The sequence below is a fragment of the Canis lupus genome, chromosome 8 (assembly GCF_011100685.1).
Source record: "Canis lupus familiaris isolate Mischka breed German Shepherd chromosome 8, alternate assembly UU_Cfam_GSD_1.0, whole genome shotgun sequence".
Classification (NCBI taxonomy): Eukaryota; Metazoa; Chordata; class Mammalia; order Carnivora; family Canidae; genus Canis; species Canis lupus.
In genome coordinates, this window is record NC_049229.1 from 56,475,657 (window position 1) to 56,493,947 (window position 18,291).

Below are 18,291 nucleotides of genomic sequence, written 5' to 3' on the forward strand. Positions count from 1 at the left end.
CGGTGGTCAAAGGATAATTTCCACACAAAACCTTAAAAGAGGGAAATGTGAGGCAAGATAAAACTAGTAAATTGAATTGTCCACTCTTTCACTTTTTAAGATTTATTTATCTATTTAAGAGAGGGAGAGAGAATGACTGAGCCTCCCAGGGTCCCCTTTTCTCCCTTTCAGTATGAAGCTAGATATAGTTTTACTGATGCAAACAATTGCTCTGACTTTTAGTGGCCGATATTGTAACACGACATAATGCATCATTTACATGATCTGTTTCCTGGCATTTACGTGATTTGTTATCCTCACCTTCGCATCCTTGGGCTGGATGGCATGTCACACATAGAGTGTCAGACCTTCAGTGCTTCCTTGAAGCTCTTGTTTCTAGTGGATGTAGACAGAGATTTGTATGTGTGCAAGTAGGTATGAGTGCATGATAGACAGACATGACTATGCTTGCTAATAGAATGGACGTGTGGGATGACAGAGAAAAAGAAGTGGCCAATTGTTTTTCAATAAAATTTTTATTTTAGAACAGTTTAGATTTACAGAAAGATTGTGAAGATAGTACAGAAAGTTCTCATGTACTCCCCATCTAGCTTCCCTTTTTTATTATCATCTAACATGGTACGTATGTCACGATTAATGAACCAATTTTGTAACATTGTTGTTAACTGAAGTCCGAGTTTTATTCAGATCCCCTTAGTTTTTATTGAATGTACTTTTTGTCTTCCAGGATCTCATCCAGATACCTCACTGCATTTGATTGTCTTGTTCCCTTAAGCATCATCTTGACTGTGACAATCACTCAGACTGCCCTTGTTTTTGATGCTCTTGAGAGTTTTGAAGAAATCTGCCCAGTTATTTTGTAGAACGTTCCTTATTGAGATTTGTCCAGTGGTTTCTAGGAATAGAGAAGGATTATCTGTTTTGGCAAAAAAGATCACAGAAGTAAAGTCCATTTTCATCTTACATCAAGGGGACATACAATCAACATGCCTTATATTGACCTTAACTTCTGAGCTCACATAGTCTTTGCCAGATTTTTGTGCTGTCAAGTTATTCCTTCCCCATCTCCCTTTCCCACATTGTGCTCTGGAAGGCAGTCACTATGTGAAGCTCATTCTTTTCCTTAAAAACATTTTATTTATTTATTTATTTATTTATTTATTTATTTATTTATTTATTTGAGGGAGAGAGCGCACAAGCAGGGGGAACAGCAGGAAACCTGACGCAGGGCTTCGTCCCAAGGACCCTAGGATCATGACCTGAGCCAAAGACGGATACTCAATGGACTGAGCCACCTAGGAACCCCTGAAAGTCATACTTAATAGTGGAAAATTATGCTGTTCCTGAGAGTAGAGTACATAAATTATTTGGGATTCTACTGTACAGGAGATTTGTCTCTAATTATTTATTTAAATATTTAATCATTTACTAGTATCAATATAAATTCATGGTTGTATATATATATATATATATCATGGGTTATAATCTGATACTATTTTGTCTATTTTCTTGCTCAGATAATTTCAGTTTTGCCATGGAGAGGTCTTTTAATTGGCTCCTACCCCATAGCATGGGTTTTTGTTTGAGCACTTCCTTACTTTCAGAGACTGCAAAATGCCAAGTTCATCCTTTGTTTCCTGTCCCTATCCTTGAAAAAATCAGCCCATTTTGAAGAGTAGCATTACAAATTAAGATCTAGGACCTTGACATGCTAATTGTTACTGAAATGCCTTTGGTTCTATGCTTTCCCTGCTGACAAAGCAAGGAAAAATGTGTGTACATTAACATATATAGATCTATGTATTTTTATATATATCTCTATGTGTATTAAGTTAAATATCAGTAGAAATGTCAATAGTGAGTCTTTACTGATATTTCCAACTCTAATCCATCAGCACATGAAACACTTTAGCCTTCTCCCCTTTCTTGCCTGTAAACTTCCACTCCAGCAGTGAGAAATCGGCTTCTTACCATCTGCCATCCATTTACCAAATTTTTCAGTTTCAGTGTACACGTGCCCATGTATATCAGCATCTGAACTGTTAACCCATACCCCCATGGGGAAAATTATCGACTAGAGTACGGTCCTCACATACAATTTCCTTAGCCTTTAGTTTACTGACACATTTCATTTCTGAAATCACTTAGGTCAACACCTTTCCCCCCCACATCCTTTGGTGAAGTTGTTTTATATATCTGTAAAAAATTAGATTATTTTGTAACATTTTGCAATGCATCTTGGTGTTCCTTGATCTCCTGATTTTTTTCAAAATTTTGCATACATTTTCAAATTTGTAAGAACTCTTTGTACTTTAAAGTTCTATGGGTTTTCAAACATGTGCACCTTTATAGTATTACACAGAATATTCACTCTGTGTTGTCTTTTCAATTAGACTTACATCAATACAAATGCCTGGCAACCACTGCTTTTTACCTTCTTTATAGTTTCTATAACTTTGCCTTTTCTAGAAGACCATAAAATTAAAATCATATAGTATATAACCTTTCAGAATAGTTTATTTCAATCAGCAATATGGATTTAGTAGCTTTCCTTGGTGTAATAGCTCATTTCTTTTTATCACTGGATACTATTATATTTATGGATATACCACAATTACAGTTCACCTATTTAAAGACATATTGGTTGCTTTCAGTTTGGGGTGATTATGAATGAAGCTACTATAAACATTCACTTACAGGTTATCATGTAAACACAGCATTCATATATATTGGTAATTATCAAGTAGAGCCATTACTACATTGTATAGTAAAAATATTCTAGCTTTTTGGGAGCTATCAAACTGTCTTCCAAAATAACAATGTATATTCCTACCAGCAACGAAAGAGAGAACCTGTTGTTCCACATCCTTGCCAGCTATGGATGAATATTGTCAGATTTTGGGATTTTTAGCCTTTCTAATAGGAGTGTAGCACTATATCATTTTAATTCGCATTTTGTGAACAAAATATTAGTTGAGCATCTGTAATAATGATTAAATGTGCCATGCATATACCTTCTTCATTGAGTTATCTGTCAGATATTTTGGCCATTTTTTGATTGGTTGTTTTCTTTATTGCTGATTTTTTTCTTTTTTTTTTCTTTTTTTTTTTACATTTTTTTTTTATTGGAGTTCAATTTGCCAACATATAGCATAACACTCAGTGCTCATCCCAAGTGCCCCCCTCATTGCCCATCACCCAGTCACCCCAATCCCCCGCCCACTTCCCCTTCCCCTTCCCCTTTCATTTCCCAGAATTAAGTGTCTCTTATCTTTTGTCACCCTTACTGATATTTTCACTCATTTTCTCTCCTTTCCCTTTCACTAATTTTTATATTCCCCAAATGAATGAGACCATAGAATGTTTGTCCTTTTCCGATTGAAAGTTCTTTTCATATTTTGGAAATAAATCTTCAATTAGGTGTTTTACAAATGTTTTCTCCCAATCTCTAACTTGTCTTTTCATTTTTTTAACTTGAATAAGTTCCAACTTATCAATTATTTTTGATAGATTATAATTTTGCTGTTTTATCTAAAACTTATTGCCATATACAAGGTCACATAGATTTACTTACATGTTTTCTTACTAGAGGTTTTAAAATTTTGTGATTTATATTCAGCTTTATAATCAACTGTTGAGCTTTTCTTTTTTTTGAGTTTTTAATTTTTTTTGAGTTTTTCTTTTTAATTGTACATCTGTGTCACACTGATTTTTATTTATTTATTTTTTCCCCAGTCTGGACATCAAATTGTTTCACAATAATTCGCTGAAAAACTATCATTTCTCCATTGAATACCTTTGCTTCTTTATACAGGACCAGTTGACTGTATTTATATGGGTCTATTTTTGGCCTCTCTATCCTGTTGCATTGATCTGTGTGTTTATTCTTTTGCATGTGTGTGTGTGTGTAGAAGGCATCTCTTTTGGGATCCCTAGGTGGCTCAGTGATTGAGTGTCTGCCTTTGGGTCAGGGCATGATCCTGGGGTCCTGCATCAAATCCTGCATTGGGCTTCCCACAGGGAGCCAGCTTCTCCCTCTGCCTATATCACTGCCTCTCTTTCTATGTCTCTCATGAATGAATAAATAACATATTTTTTAAAAGGGGGGGAAAGCATCTATTTTTATTTAAATTCAATTTGCCAACATATAGTAGTACATCACTAGTTTCAAATGTAGTTTTCAATAATACATCAGTTGTGTATAACACCCAGTGATCATCAAATCACATGCCTTCCTTATGCTCATCACCAAGTTATCCTATCCACCCATTCACTTCCCCTTCAGCAACCATCGGTTTGTTTCCCAGAGTTAATAGTCTCATGGCTTGTCTTCCTCTCTTATTTTCCCCTTTCCGTTTCCCCTCCTTCTCTTATGCTCCTTGCCCTATTGCTTATATTCTGCATATACATGAAACCATATGATAATTGTCTTTCAGATTTTTTTAAGATTTTATTTATTTATTCATGAGAGACACACAGAGAGAGGCCATAGGCAGAGGGAGAAGCAGGCTCCATGCGGGAAGCCTGATGTGGGATTCAATCCCAGGACCCCAGGATCACGCCCTGGGTCAAAGGCAGACGCTCAACCACTGAGCCACCCAGGCATCCCATCTTTCTCAGATTAACTTATTTCACTTAGAATAATACCCTTCAGTTCCAACCACATAGATGAAAATTATTGATATTTATCCTTTCTGATGGCTATTCTTTTTCTTCTTTAGTCTGGTGGTGTGGTGAGTTATATTGATTGAACTTTGAGTGTTGAACCAACCTTACATCTTTGGAGTATCTCACTTATTTATAGAGCATAACACTTTGTATACATTGTCAAATTCATTTTCTGATATTTCTATAAGAAGTTTTGAATCTAGATTTAGAAGAGACATCGATGTGTAATTTTGCTTTCTTATAATATCTTTGTATGCTTTGAGTATTAGGGTAATCCTGCTCTCATAGAATGAGTTAGTAAGTTTTAACTCTTGTTCCATTGCTACAATTACTAGTAAAAACATCTGGGACTCGTGCTTTCTTTGGGGGCTATTAACTGATACAATTTCCTTAACAGAAACAAAGTTATTTCAATTATATATTTCTTTGTGTGTGAATTTTGGTAGTTTTTGTGTTTCTTGGAATTAGCATATCTTATCTAAGTCATCGTTTGTATGGGCATAGAGTTGTTCATAATGTTCCTTTACTATCCTTTTATGTTCGGGAATCAGTAGAGATGGTTCTTCTTTTGTTTCTGATATTATTAGTATTACCTTTTCTCTTTTTCTCTTGGTTAGTGGTTTATAAATTTTATTGATCTTTTCAGAGGACCACTTGTTTTTCAAAGAACTAACTTTAAAGCTGACACTTGTTTCTTATTCTGAGGTCTACTTTGTCTAAAATTAATATTAGCTACTCCAGTACTCTTTCAACTAGGGTCAGCATGTCATATCTTCCTTCATCCCTTTACTTTTTCTCACAACAGAGGCTTTATATTTAAAATAGGCTTCTCTTTAACAATGCATAATTGTTTTTCTTTTAATCACCTTAGATATTTTCTGTGTTTGAATCAGTACATTTAGACTATTCATACTTAAAGTAATTATAGATATATTGGTTTGATACTATTTTTACCAGTTTCTATTCATTACTTTTGTTTTTATTTTTATTTTTCTATTTTTTCTGATGTTAATTATACATTTATTTAACATATCTATTATATCCTTTTAAAATATTATTGGTTATCCTCAGAGTTTGCAGTATACATTTTTAACTAATTTAACTGCATCTTCATGTAACACTATACTGTTTCATGTATAGTGCAAGTAACTTAGAGTAGTTCCAATTTTTCCCTCCTATCCCTTATGACATTTCTGCCATTCATATCTCTTATCGACCAGTTATAATATCCAGTATATGTTTACTATCATTACTTTAAATATGTAAATATCTTTAGTTAAATTGATAGTAAGAATTTTAAAAGATTTTATTTTGTCATCATATATTCCTTTTATAACACTCTCTTTATGTAGATCTGAGTTTCTAACCTAAGTAATTTTCTTCTTCCCTGAATCACTTCTGGTCAACATTTTTTTAGACATTATTTATTTATTCATGAGACACACACACACAGAGGCAGAGACACAAGCAGAGAGAGAAACAGGCTCCACGCGGAAGGAGATGCTCAACCACTGAGCCACCCAGGCATCCCTAGTCAACATTTTCTTAGTGCAAATATGCTAGCTGTGACTTCCCATTAGCTTATAGTTGTCTGATAAAGCCGTTATTTCTCCTTCACGTCTGAAGTATAATTTCACTGCATAAAGCATACTAGATTATTGGATTATTTTTTCCTTTCAATAATTTGAATATTTCATTCTGTTCTCTTTTTGCTTGAATAATTTCTGACAAAACATTTGCTTTAATTTTTAACCTTGTTCCTATATAAGTAAAGCATACTGTCTTCCCTCTAGATTCTTTCAAATCTTTCTCTTTGTCTTTGGTTTTCTGCAGTTTGTATATGATTTGCCTAGGTATCATTTTTGGTATGTGGCTCATAAAATGTTATCTGAGCTTCCTTAATCCATGGTTTGGTATGTGTTATTAATTTTGGATATTTCACAAATATCATTATTTCAAACATTTCTTTGATGTTTCTTCTAACTTCTGTTTCTGATAGTTCAATAATGTATATGTTCCGCCTTTTGAAATTGTCCCACACACTCACAGTTCTTTTATGTTCTACTCTTTTCTCTTTTTCCTTCTCTTTTTTACCCTCTTTACATATAAGTCTGGTATATTTCTATTGATCTTTCTTCTAGCTTACTAGTCTTCCCTTGGCTATATTGAATCTATCATTGTGTCAGTCAAAGGCCTTCTTCATTTTTGTTATAGTATTTAACACACTAATCATAATTATTTTACATTCCCTGTCTCATAACTCTGACAACCTTTATCATATTTGAGTCAGATTCTCGTAATTGCTTGGCCTCTTTCGGCTGTATTTTTACTTGCCTTTGGCATGCCTTGTTACTTATTTTTGGAAAGTTCAGCATGTTTATCAAGTAATAGGAACTTGGAAAAATAAGCTTTTAGTGGGAGGATTTATGTTAATCTGATGAGAAGTTGGGTTGTCTTTGATATTTGCCATAGCTTTAGTGCCAGGGGTTTCAAATTCTTCCAAATATCTCTATTTTCTCTCCTCTGTTGACTTTGGGCTTTTCTAAATACTCCCCCTCAGAATCTTGCAGGTATTTCAGCTGAAAACAACTATTACTACATTAGAGCTCTTTAGATGTGAAGGAAGGGAAAACATTCTTTAATTTTATGATAAGTCTCAGTCTTTTAGTAGGCCTGGGTCTCTTGGCAGGGGCCTTACAACTCTATCTCATGTCCTCTTAGACAGGATGGCTAGAGGACGGACTAGATGAATTAACATATGGAAAGGAAAAAAATAGCTGTAAGAAGATTAATATAGAGGTAAACAAAAATATCCTTGACCTCAAGGATCTTCTGTAATGAATTAGTATATTTACAAATATCCAATATATTGGTTCACACTAGGGTGATTTTGTATTTGATGATAAGAAACAATCATCAAGTAGATGACTTTATTGACATTTGTTTTCAGAGTTAAGTACTGTCTTTTTGGTGGGTTAAGAAGCAGTTCATCCTTTTCTATGCTTTTTCTCCAAGTATACATCTTCAAAACTTTAGCATAAATCAGAGCCATATGATAAAAGGAGGTTGGGTCATGAATTGCTATGTGGGAGATACACTCACCAAGGAGAATCATCAAGGAGAATGACCCCGTGGAAGTTATATGAGAAACAGTAAACACTTCTATGAAATCAATTTAGAGGCTGTTTGAAGGACATATAGCTTTGTTCTATAGGTTAACCTTACATAGCTTCATCTTCTTGTTAGCCAGCCTTTCTCACACTTTACATTTGTCAGTTAGATTTAGTGCTTCAGTTACTATGATGCTAATCTGTGGAGGATAAGATAGAGTGTGTGGTTTTGTTTCCAAACCCCCTTTTCCGGGATCCCTGGGTGGCGCAGCGGTTTGGCGCCTGCCTTTGGCCCAGGGCGCGATCCTGGAGACCCGGGATCGAATCCCACATCGGGTCCCCTGTGCATGGAGCCTGCTTCTCCCTCTGCCTATGTCTCTGCCTCTCTCTATTTCTTTCTCTGTGACTATCATAAATAAATAAAAATTAAAAAAAAAAAAACCCTTTTCCAAATAAAAACTAATGTAAAATTGATTCAAATGGAGTTGCTTGGGTCCCGTACTGGCTGGGGTGCTTGGGGTGCATCCAGTGGGGCCATTCTATCTAGCCTCTGTGTTGACATTTGAGTTTTCTGCTCAATACCTTCAAGAGTCTGAAGGCCATGGTTTGAAACACATGGGGACACTAATATTGAAAAGCATGCTAGAGTCAACAGATACGGTTTTTAGTAGTCTAGGCTTTGCTAGTTACATGTTATGTGACATAGAAGAGTCATTTTTGTCACTGAATCCAGTATTCTTAATTATGAAACTTGAGGATGTTTAAATTTTAATTAAGTTAAATTTAAAGCAATAACATAAACTAAAACTGCCCGTCAACTTATTATCTGAATCTGTAAAGAATTTCCACAAGCTACAAAGTCCTAAGACTAATTTATTTAAAAAATGAATTTAGGGCAGCCCAGGTAGCTCAGCGGTTTAAGCGCTGCCTTCAGCCCAGGGTGTGATCCTGGAGTCCAGGGATCGAGTCCCACATCGAGCTCCCTGCATAGAGCCTGCTTCTCCCTCTGCCTGTGTCTCTGCTTCTCTCTTTGTGTGTCTCTCAAGAATAAATAAATAAAATCTTAAAAAAAAAAAAAGCCTTTCTTACCTTTGAAAAAAAATAAATAAATTTGATTATTTAATTTAAAAAAAATAAATCAGAGGACAAGTAATGTTGGCCATTTAGAAAAGTTTGTGCTGTTTTGGGAAAGAGAAAAAGCACCTGAAAATGTGCAAAAATGTGTCTTTCCTCCTCCTCTCATTGTCTGCTGCGTCAATTCATTCAGAGATGTTTATTAAGTACCATCAAGATTGCAAGATATGCAATTTGGAATTTCAAAATTTATATTAACCAGAACACTGAAAAACTATTCGTCTAATAAGCAAATGCGGAATTTTAAAGCCTCACTAGTGCCATCACTTACCCTTTATAAATACTTGCCTTGATCTGTGCAATCAAAGGCTGAATTTTTTATAAAATACATAAACAGAGATACAGAAGGCTGATAAAAATGATCACCTATGTTTATACAATTATGGATGATGTTAGTGATTTTATCAGTAAAAAAGTGATACATACTCTGCATAGATTTGGAAGGTATAAATGTGTAATCAGAACAATATCATCTTATAAAATTTAGCTTATTTAGCTTAATATAAAAATCATCGCCAAGAGATTGTGGGGAAAGCTAAGATTTATGGATTCTTGCTGCTCTATCAAAACTGCCAACAGAAAGTTTAATCTGGTTGCTAGGAAGAAGTCCAGTGAGATTATTTGACACGTATGTCACTGCCTTGAATCTTGAGGTCAGCGTAGTACACTACCAGATATGGTGATGATATAGCTTGGCAAGATGATAGTCCTTGCCCCCTGGCAATGAGAGGCCTTCTATAGGGCTGTCTGCATTTTCTTGTGCTGAAGAACCCAAGTTGTATAATATTGAGACGAAGACTGTCTCTACTGCCATGTGCTACTGAAAATCATTTTCAAAATATTCCCCAGGACTCATGCCATCAAAGTTCCTTTTGCTCATAAATTCTTCAGACTGCAAGTTCATGTTTTGTAGAGGAAGATCATAAATTCGACGTTACGCACATGGATTCCTAGATGCCTTTGAGACCTTGAAGTGTCTAGTAGTCCATTGTATATATGTCTGAAGGTCAGAAGAAGGATTTGAACTAGAGATAAAATTTTGTTCATCTTCTGAGTATAGAAGAGTCTGTGCATGGAGGGTAGAGAGTGAGAGGAGAAGAGCTTTGAGACTTTTCCTGAAAGACTCAATATTTTAAAAAGTGTTGGCAGAGATGGAGCCCAAGAACACTGAGAAAGGAAATCAGAAGGGAAAGATGAACATCTGGAAGGAATGTGCACCATCCTGGTAATGAAAGCAAGAGAAACTTTCCGAAGGGCAGGTGTGGGGAACTGTTTATAGTTGCTAAGATTTCTAGTAAAATAAACATGGAAAAAAATGCATTTCGTTTGGAGATATGGAGGTCTCTCAACAAGTAGGCAAATTCACATTATCCATGGATCCCATACTTGGGAATTCACCTATTCACTACAGTTTATTTGCAATCCCCCACATCAATATTTGCAGTATTTTCACCATCATTTGTGGATATGCACAGAGCTGCAAAAAATTTCTTAGCCTATGGTGCATGTACCCAGCTGAGGCTGAACCGGGCATCATTCTGCCTTCTTTCTTTCAGTTCTCATACCACAAATGTGTCTTTTTCATACTTTATTTAGTGGCAGGTATTTCTCATTTGTGTGTTGGTGATGGTGGTTGTGGTGACTTCAGTGTTTCAAATATCCTCCAAGCATAGCGCCGAAGTATTGTCTGATGTTACTTACCAAGTGTGAGAAGGCTGGGATGTGCCTTATGAAGAAAATACAGGTGTTAATTAAATTCATTCATGAATAGTTTATAGTGCTATTGGTCGTGAGATCAATGTTAAAGACTCAACAATGATATGGAATAAGGTGTCTTTAAATGGAAACATGATAAAACAGGTTACTTACTGACCTATTGATGAAAATACTTTAACTAGAGGCTTATAGGAACCACTACCGGTATTTCTCCTAGGAGCAAATGGTTCATAATAAGCTCATTGCTCATGGTGATGTTGTAGAATGCAACTACTAAGAATAATGAGAAGCACTTATATATTTAAATGAATCAATACAATTTTTATCAGACATTTGTACCATAGAGACAGAGAATTCATTATCACCCTAAGCAGGCTTGTGTCACTTTGGATTTTATGTTAAAATATTCTTTTTTATATTAAAATATTCTTAATATTTACTGAAATCTCTCCCACTATTTCTCCTGTTGATTAGGAGATTCATTTGCTTTATTTTAGTAAAGCTTCATTTATTTCCTTTATTTTAGTGCAAACTTGGAAACTTTTATAGCAATTTTAATTTCAGTTGAGAGTTGGAAAACATTTATCTTTCAATATCATTTTTTTAATTTGGACTAGTAGAGAATAACAGGTCAGTATAATTGCCTGATACTTTCTATATTGTATAGTTTTTTGGTCTAAATAAAATAATTTGTATATCTATGTTTTAAAATGCTGGAAAAAGAGTATTAAATTTACCATTTGTTATTTGTCTTTACCTCCTTGTCTCTGATTGCTCTCTTATTAATAAAATGCCAAAAAATGTATTATTTGACTCTTCAAACTCTTTTTCACTGTGTTATTCTATGAAATCAACTTGGAGATTGGGTTGAAGGACATATAGCTTAGTTCTATAGGTTAATCTTATATAGTTTCATCTTTCATCAGCTAGTCTTTCTCACAAGGTACATTTGTCAAAGTTAGATTTAGTGCCTCAGTAACTATAGTACTAATCTGTGGGGAGTAAAGGTAGAGTGTATGGTTTTATTTTCAAACCCCCTTTTCCAAATAAAAGTCTATGAGGAAAGCTTAATATGTAAAATCAATTCAAGCAGAGTTGCTAGGGTCCCATAGTGACTGGGGTGCTTGGGGTGCATCCCAGTGGGGCCATTCTATCTAGTCTCTGTGTTGACATTTGAGCTTTCAGCTCAATACCCTTGGGAGTCTGGAGGCCATGATTTGAAACACATGGGGACGCTTATATTGAAAAGCATGCTGGAGTCAACAGATATGGTTTTTAGTCTAGACTTTGCTAGTTACATGTTATGTGACACAGAGGAGTCATTTTTGTCACTGAATCCCGTATTATTAATTATGAAATAAAAATTCTGATATCTAAGGCCATGGTATCTATGAAAGAGTTTTTAGATACTATAGAAATTGGAAAGTATTCTTGAAACATTGCTAGATGTATGGGTTTAGGGATAATCTAGAATTATTTGTTTCCAAAATTATCAGTCTAATAAAAATATGACCTAACTACATATTCCAGAAGACAGAGGTATATGTCTACCTGAATATTTAGGTTATTCTGACAGCCAGAGCAGTCAAGGAATATTTGGATTTAATTTATCTTGCAGGTGTTGGTCAGGTTTGAAGACAGAGCTCTTTGAAAGAAATTTTGTGTGGTAGAGAAGGCATAAAACTTTGATAAAAAAATAAACAAGGAAGGTTATATTCTAGGGAATACACATTAAGCCATGATCATTTATTAATATCTCGGCTGCAAGAATGGTAAATAATTAGATAAATATTTCTAGCCAAGCTGAGCATTGAGAGAATGGAATAGTTTTATAGATTGTGGCTGAAAGAGTAGTCTCAGGCCACCAACACTTAACGGACTTTTTGTCTTTTTACTTGTCATGTTTCTCCTCCAAATGTAGTATAAGAAAACATTGTGTATCTTTCCATTTCTTTTAAAATCCCCAATGAAGAGTTGTTTCTGCCATTATTCCTGGGAATCTTCTTTCTCATTCGATCACTTACTCTGATCACCTATTACATCTCCATGAAAGAAGTAAAACAACTACTTCTTGGAAGTAGCATTGTTTAGTGTTTCTGAGTTTAACATTCTGTGCATCAATCTTCTCTTCCTACCCTTTTAATTCACACTTAAATATGTCTAATTTTTTTTAATTTTTAGAAATATGCATAACATCTAAGTGAAAAAAAACAGGGACTGCATTTTTAATTTCATTTCATAGATGAAGGCTCATCTGATGTATGAATATATTCGTTGTCTATTCTTAGCACAAATTTCCAATTTAATTTACTACAGAGAGACAGCAAGTAAGTGTGAAATGTATATATATTTTTTTAATTTTTCAAACAGCAAAGGTTAATTTTTCCCGTATTAAATCACTGTTTTTGTATCCATTTCCTGCAAGCATGAGCTCAGGAAGTGATAAAGTTGACACAGTTGCTGATGGATTTTTCAGCAGCTCATGCCAGGTTGTTTCCTGGTGCCAAACACAATGGAGCAGGAAATATGGCACGTGACCAGAAAAATCTTATTGTTTTAAATAAGTTTTCTCTCTCACTATGTCTCTGAGCAGAATTTCCCAGAATATTTAAATATTTCTTCACTATGATGGATGAGCCTACAAATGTTCTGATAGTTATCTTCATGCATAGTTTTCTTGTTAGCTTAACACTTAGAAGCCCCAAATTATGAAATAGTCCAAGAAATTCATGATAACTCTTTTCAGAACAGATTAAATAAGACATATTTTTGGAAGAAAGGATTTGATCAAATAGAAAAACAAAAATGTCTCAATATAATTCTTATGACTTTGATTTCATTTAAAGTAATAATCCACTTATTAATGTTGTATTTCAAATAAAGGATTTTGCTTCTAAGAAATATTTTTCATAATGCTATATTATCTGTCCTTTTTATAGGACCGATTGTTGCCAAACATTGAATTTTCTTCCCATCTTTATCCCCAAATGTTTATTAATTTATAAAAAGCATTTCTTCCTTTCCAAAGATCCAAAACTTATGGCTTTCTGGCTGTTCCCTTGTAGTTAGTATAAATTTGGCTTGGATAGTCATTTATGTATTTTTTTTTCTCAGAGTGGAATTAAAGTTTTTATAAGGACACTGCAATCAAGAAGTCAGCAGCCAAATGTAGACTTTAAAAAGACTATTCATGTTGCATAAGGGTCTTTTCAAGTACAAAGACCACATCATCATTTAATGTGTGAATTGTTTAAATGAGCATTTTAAAAATCAAGCCTGCGGAATTAAATTACTCTATTCCCAACTGCCAGGACATAAATAGATCATACTAAGAGTTAGGAAGCCTTTACTTTCTCCTGAAAAAACATACTACCAGGATTCTTTCTTTCTTTCTTTCTTTCTTTTTTTTTTTTTTTTTTTTTTAAGATTTTATTTATTTATTCATGAGACAGAGAGAGAGAGAGGCAGAGACACAGGCAGAGGGAGAAGCAGGCTCCATTCAGGGAACCCAATGTGGGACTCGATCCAGGTCTCCAGAATCAGGCCCTGGACTGAAGGCGGTGCTAAACCACTGAGCCACCCGGGCTGCCCTACCAGGATTATTTCTTGAAGCAAACACTGTCACTGAAAAACTGCGATTCATTTGGTGGACTAATGGTAACTCCTACTGTAGGCAGCTGTAAGAAAGTAACCAAACAGATAATCAGACAAACAGACCTGCTATGGGTAGGCCATAGTTCTGTTGGTAAAGCTGAGCTGTGGTTCAGATTACCAAATTCATTAGCATCAGAATATTGTTATTTCTTAAGAAATGGGATGAAAACAAATAAGTAGGCAAGGAAACAAAATGAAAACCTTATTTAAAAATGAAAATTGGGGAAAAGATGATAAACTACAATGGTGAATATATCACATAATGGAGTTGACTTACTGTAAAATTTTAACTTTCTGTGCATCTATTGTCCTTTCTAAATTTATCACAAAATATCAGGAAAATCAGAAAAGAGACACAAAAAATGAGAGGGAGAAAAAAAGGGAGAGGGAGACAGATGGAGAGAGAAAAAAAGAGAGAGGGGTGCGTTTATAGCCTTTCCTGTTTTCCTGAAAGTAGTGAACACAGCAAATACAAGAGAAGAGGGCAGCTCAATTCTTACTAAAGAGAAAGTTGCCATTGCCTTAAACAAAGCAGAGATATCACCCATTACTGTAGAATGACCCACCAACAAAGAGATCAGACTGTGGAGGTTGCATCTGTTTGCCCCATATTTTAACTTTATTTTGGTGTGCTGACATTTGGAGTGGCTCTGATTGGTCTGGAATTAGCCTTCTTATCATGTGAAACATCTGTACTGTATTGTTCCAAAGGATTAGCTGCCCACTGGGGATTTTGTGAAGTCAGGACAATAGAGGTCATTAAAGGTGCAAACATTTATTTTCCGGTCTCTAGTTCAGCAGGGGAAAGCCATGCAGCTGATAGATTTTTTTTCCTTTTTAATCCAAAGCTCAGCATTCTTGCAAATATAATGAAACAAGAGTGATCCGAGCTGGAGTTGTTAGACTGGAATTGATGACTTTAGGAATTCAGAATTTTTTTGCTGGCCAGAAAGAGGAGAGAGGAAAACATGAATTCTATGTTGAAGTTATGAGTTGAAAGCAAAAGAACATGCTTTTGGAGAGTGGTGCCTGATGGTTCTGAGTGGGATACCCAGAACAGTCTTGTGTGATATTGCAAATTAAAATATAAGCTTTCTCCTGCAGTTTCAAGACTTGCAATCAACATTTTCTTGTTTTCCCTTTCATCTGGTATCCCTAATTCCATCAATTGTACTCTCCCCAAGCTTCCTGAGAGTGCAGTTATAACTTACAACATAGTGATATTGGATAGATAAAATCTGAGAATGTGGAAAAATGAGTTTTCTAGTGTTACAGGTTGAAATCCGCCAGTCCCACAAAATAGATTATGAAGTCCTAACCTCCAGTACTTTAGAATGTGAACTTATTTAAAAATTGAGTCTTTACAGATATAGTTGATTTAGATGGATCATACTGGAGGAGGAAGGGCTGCCAATCCAATGACTGCTCTCCTTATAGGAAGACAACTACGTGAAGATAGAGGCAATGGGAAGAATTCCATGTGGCAATGAAAGCAGAGAGCGGAGTCATTCAGCGGCAAGCCAAGAAAAGCCAAAGATTGCCAGCAAATCACTAGAAGCTAAGAAGAGGCAAGGGAGGATTCCAGAAGGTATCAGAAGAATCATGGCCCTTGATTTTGGACTTCTAGTCTCCAGAAGTGTAAAACAATACATTTCTATTGTTTTAAGCCACCCAGTGTGTGGTATTTCGTTATGGCAGCCCTAGAAAAACAATATACCTAATATCATAAGTTTAATGAGTGAGGCCCTGCTTCAACCTTAGCTTTCTCTAAGTGGCAAAACGATCTGCCTATACCATCCTTTTATCTTCTAAGCTGTATTAAGGACAATGTGAAGGTTGAGTAGGTAGGCACATGGAGGTGGTGTTGACACATAAAATTTTGCAAGCAGGTATGTCATCTCCCAACTCTCTTTGCACATTGAAGGGCTAAGGGCCCCTCCACTGGTCTGCTCTGAGCAGCTTTTCGCTAATACTTTGCATATCACCTCTGAAAAGTTGTCTTACCTTTGAGTTCTATAAGGTACATGATTTAAATGCCCATTATATATATTGGACCAATATTTTTCAAGTTGTGGGTTGTGACCCACTAGTGGATGATAAAATCGATTTAATGGATAACCCCCCTCCCACACAAATGAAACCAAATAGGATGAAACAGAATAGTTATGAAGTACACTTATGCATTCTTCAGATATTGTTTTGGAGACATTTATACACCTATGGGAGTATGGAAGGTAGAGGCTTGTGTGTGTGTGTACCCGCACCTGTGTGAGCGCACACATTCTACGTTGTGTTATAAAATGCATTTCTTATTATGGGTCACTTAGAAAAATATTTGAAAGCCTCAGGATTAGGTTCTGTCTCATAAGTGACAACTATCTAATTATACGAAATTGAGAATAAATCACTTTAAATAAACTTAATGTTTTATTTTACAGAATACACTGGTCATGATCCCATTATTTTTGATAAATAATAGAAATTTGTGGATTTTCAGTGAGAAAAAGGACATGTTAGGATTGCCAAACTGCTTTTTCTCCAATCACAGACTTGTCAGATATCTTAAATATTACGAAATTTTATGTTTGCTTTCAAATCAGAGTTTCCTTAGTTTTCCAGGCCTCTTGCCCTAGGAACAATAGGGCAAGGAAACACATTATAATAAATATTTTCAAAGCTCCATTACACAGCATCAACAAACAGAAGAAAAAAACAACACATCTGTGAAAAATAACACAGATAAACTATATAAGAACTTTCAAAGTAAAACATCCAGAAGGAACAACTAAATGTGTTATTGTTTAATGGGACATTCTTTTGTTCATAATGTGAAAAGATCACTTTATTTTTGGTCCCTCAAAGGTTATCTAGCCATTTCCTTCTAAGTCAAATGAGAGGTTTAGCTGGCCAGAATTATGAAATGTTTTACCAGTGATATCCAAGAAAAAGGAAGACTGACCCTGGTGTCCTAATTTCCAGACTTGTACTTTAGAAACCATATAATTCTGATACAATGGAATCAAACCAATAATTTCTTGAAAGATACAAATTACCAAAAATGATAAGATACAGAATATCTGACTGACTTTTAACAAGTGATATGATTGAATCAGTAATTAAAGTTCTTCCAATGAAGAACAGGCTAATTTGAGTTTGCTTAATTGGATATATCTATCAAATGTTTAAAGAAGAAATAATATTAGTCCTCATGGAATCTTATAGAAAATAAAGAAGGAGGAAATATTTCACAACTCCCTCTAGGAGGCCAGTATTAGTCTGATAATATCAAAACTAGGCCAAAACATCACAAGGAAAACAACTACAGGCCAATAACTCTCATGAACATAACACATGTAAACAATATAAGAACTTTCAATAGTTTCCATATAATAACAACAATATTTATATAATTATTTTAATATTATTTATAATAGCATCAAAAATAAAATACTTAAGAATAAAGTTAACAAAAATGCAAGACCTCAACAGTAAATATTATAAAATATTGCTGAGAGAAATTAAATGTATAAATCGAGAGACATTCCATGTCTGTAAATTGAAAAACTAAATTGTTAGGATCACTGTTCTATCCAAATTTTTCTACAGAATTTTTAATAGAAATTTACAAGCTGACCCTAAAATTCACATGGAAATAAGAACCCCGAATAGGCAAAATTAGTTTTAAAAGAAAAAAGTGAAGGACTTCTACTACCTTACTATAAAGATTTCAAACTTGATTATAAAGCTACTGCAACAAGACAATGAGAAAACTACTATGGAGATAAACATACAGACCAATGGAACAGAATTAATACCCAGAAATAAACTCTTATACTGATGGTCAACTAATTTTCAACAAAGATGCCAAAAGTATTCGATGGGAAATTTTTCAACAAGTGAATCAGAAACAGAAGAAATTACCAAATTAATTATATAAAATGATTAATTTAGTTTTCTAACCTCATTCCATATATAAATATTGGTCACAAGCTTTAATTTACAAGTGACA

The 18,291-nt window shown here is 34.7% G+C and overlaps 1 long non-coding RNA gene across 1 annotated transcript in view; it reads right to left on the bottom strand.

Moving 5' to 3' along the window:
* Positions 1–591: 591 nt before the first annotated feature.
* Positions 592–18,291, bottom strand: part of LOC111097233 — a 28,980-nt gene continuing 11,280 nt past the window's right edge. The window contains exon 3 of the long non-coding RNA XR_005362925.1: positions 592–895. This is a non-coding gene — a long non-coding RNA (uncharacterized LOC111097233). The remainder of the gene's footprint in view (positions 896–18,291) is intronic.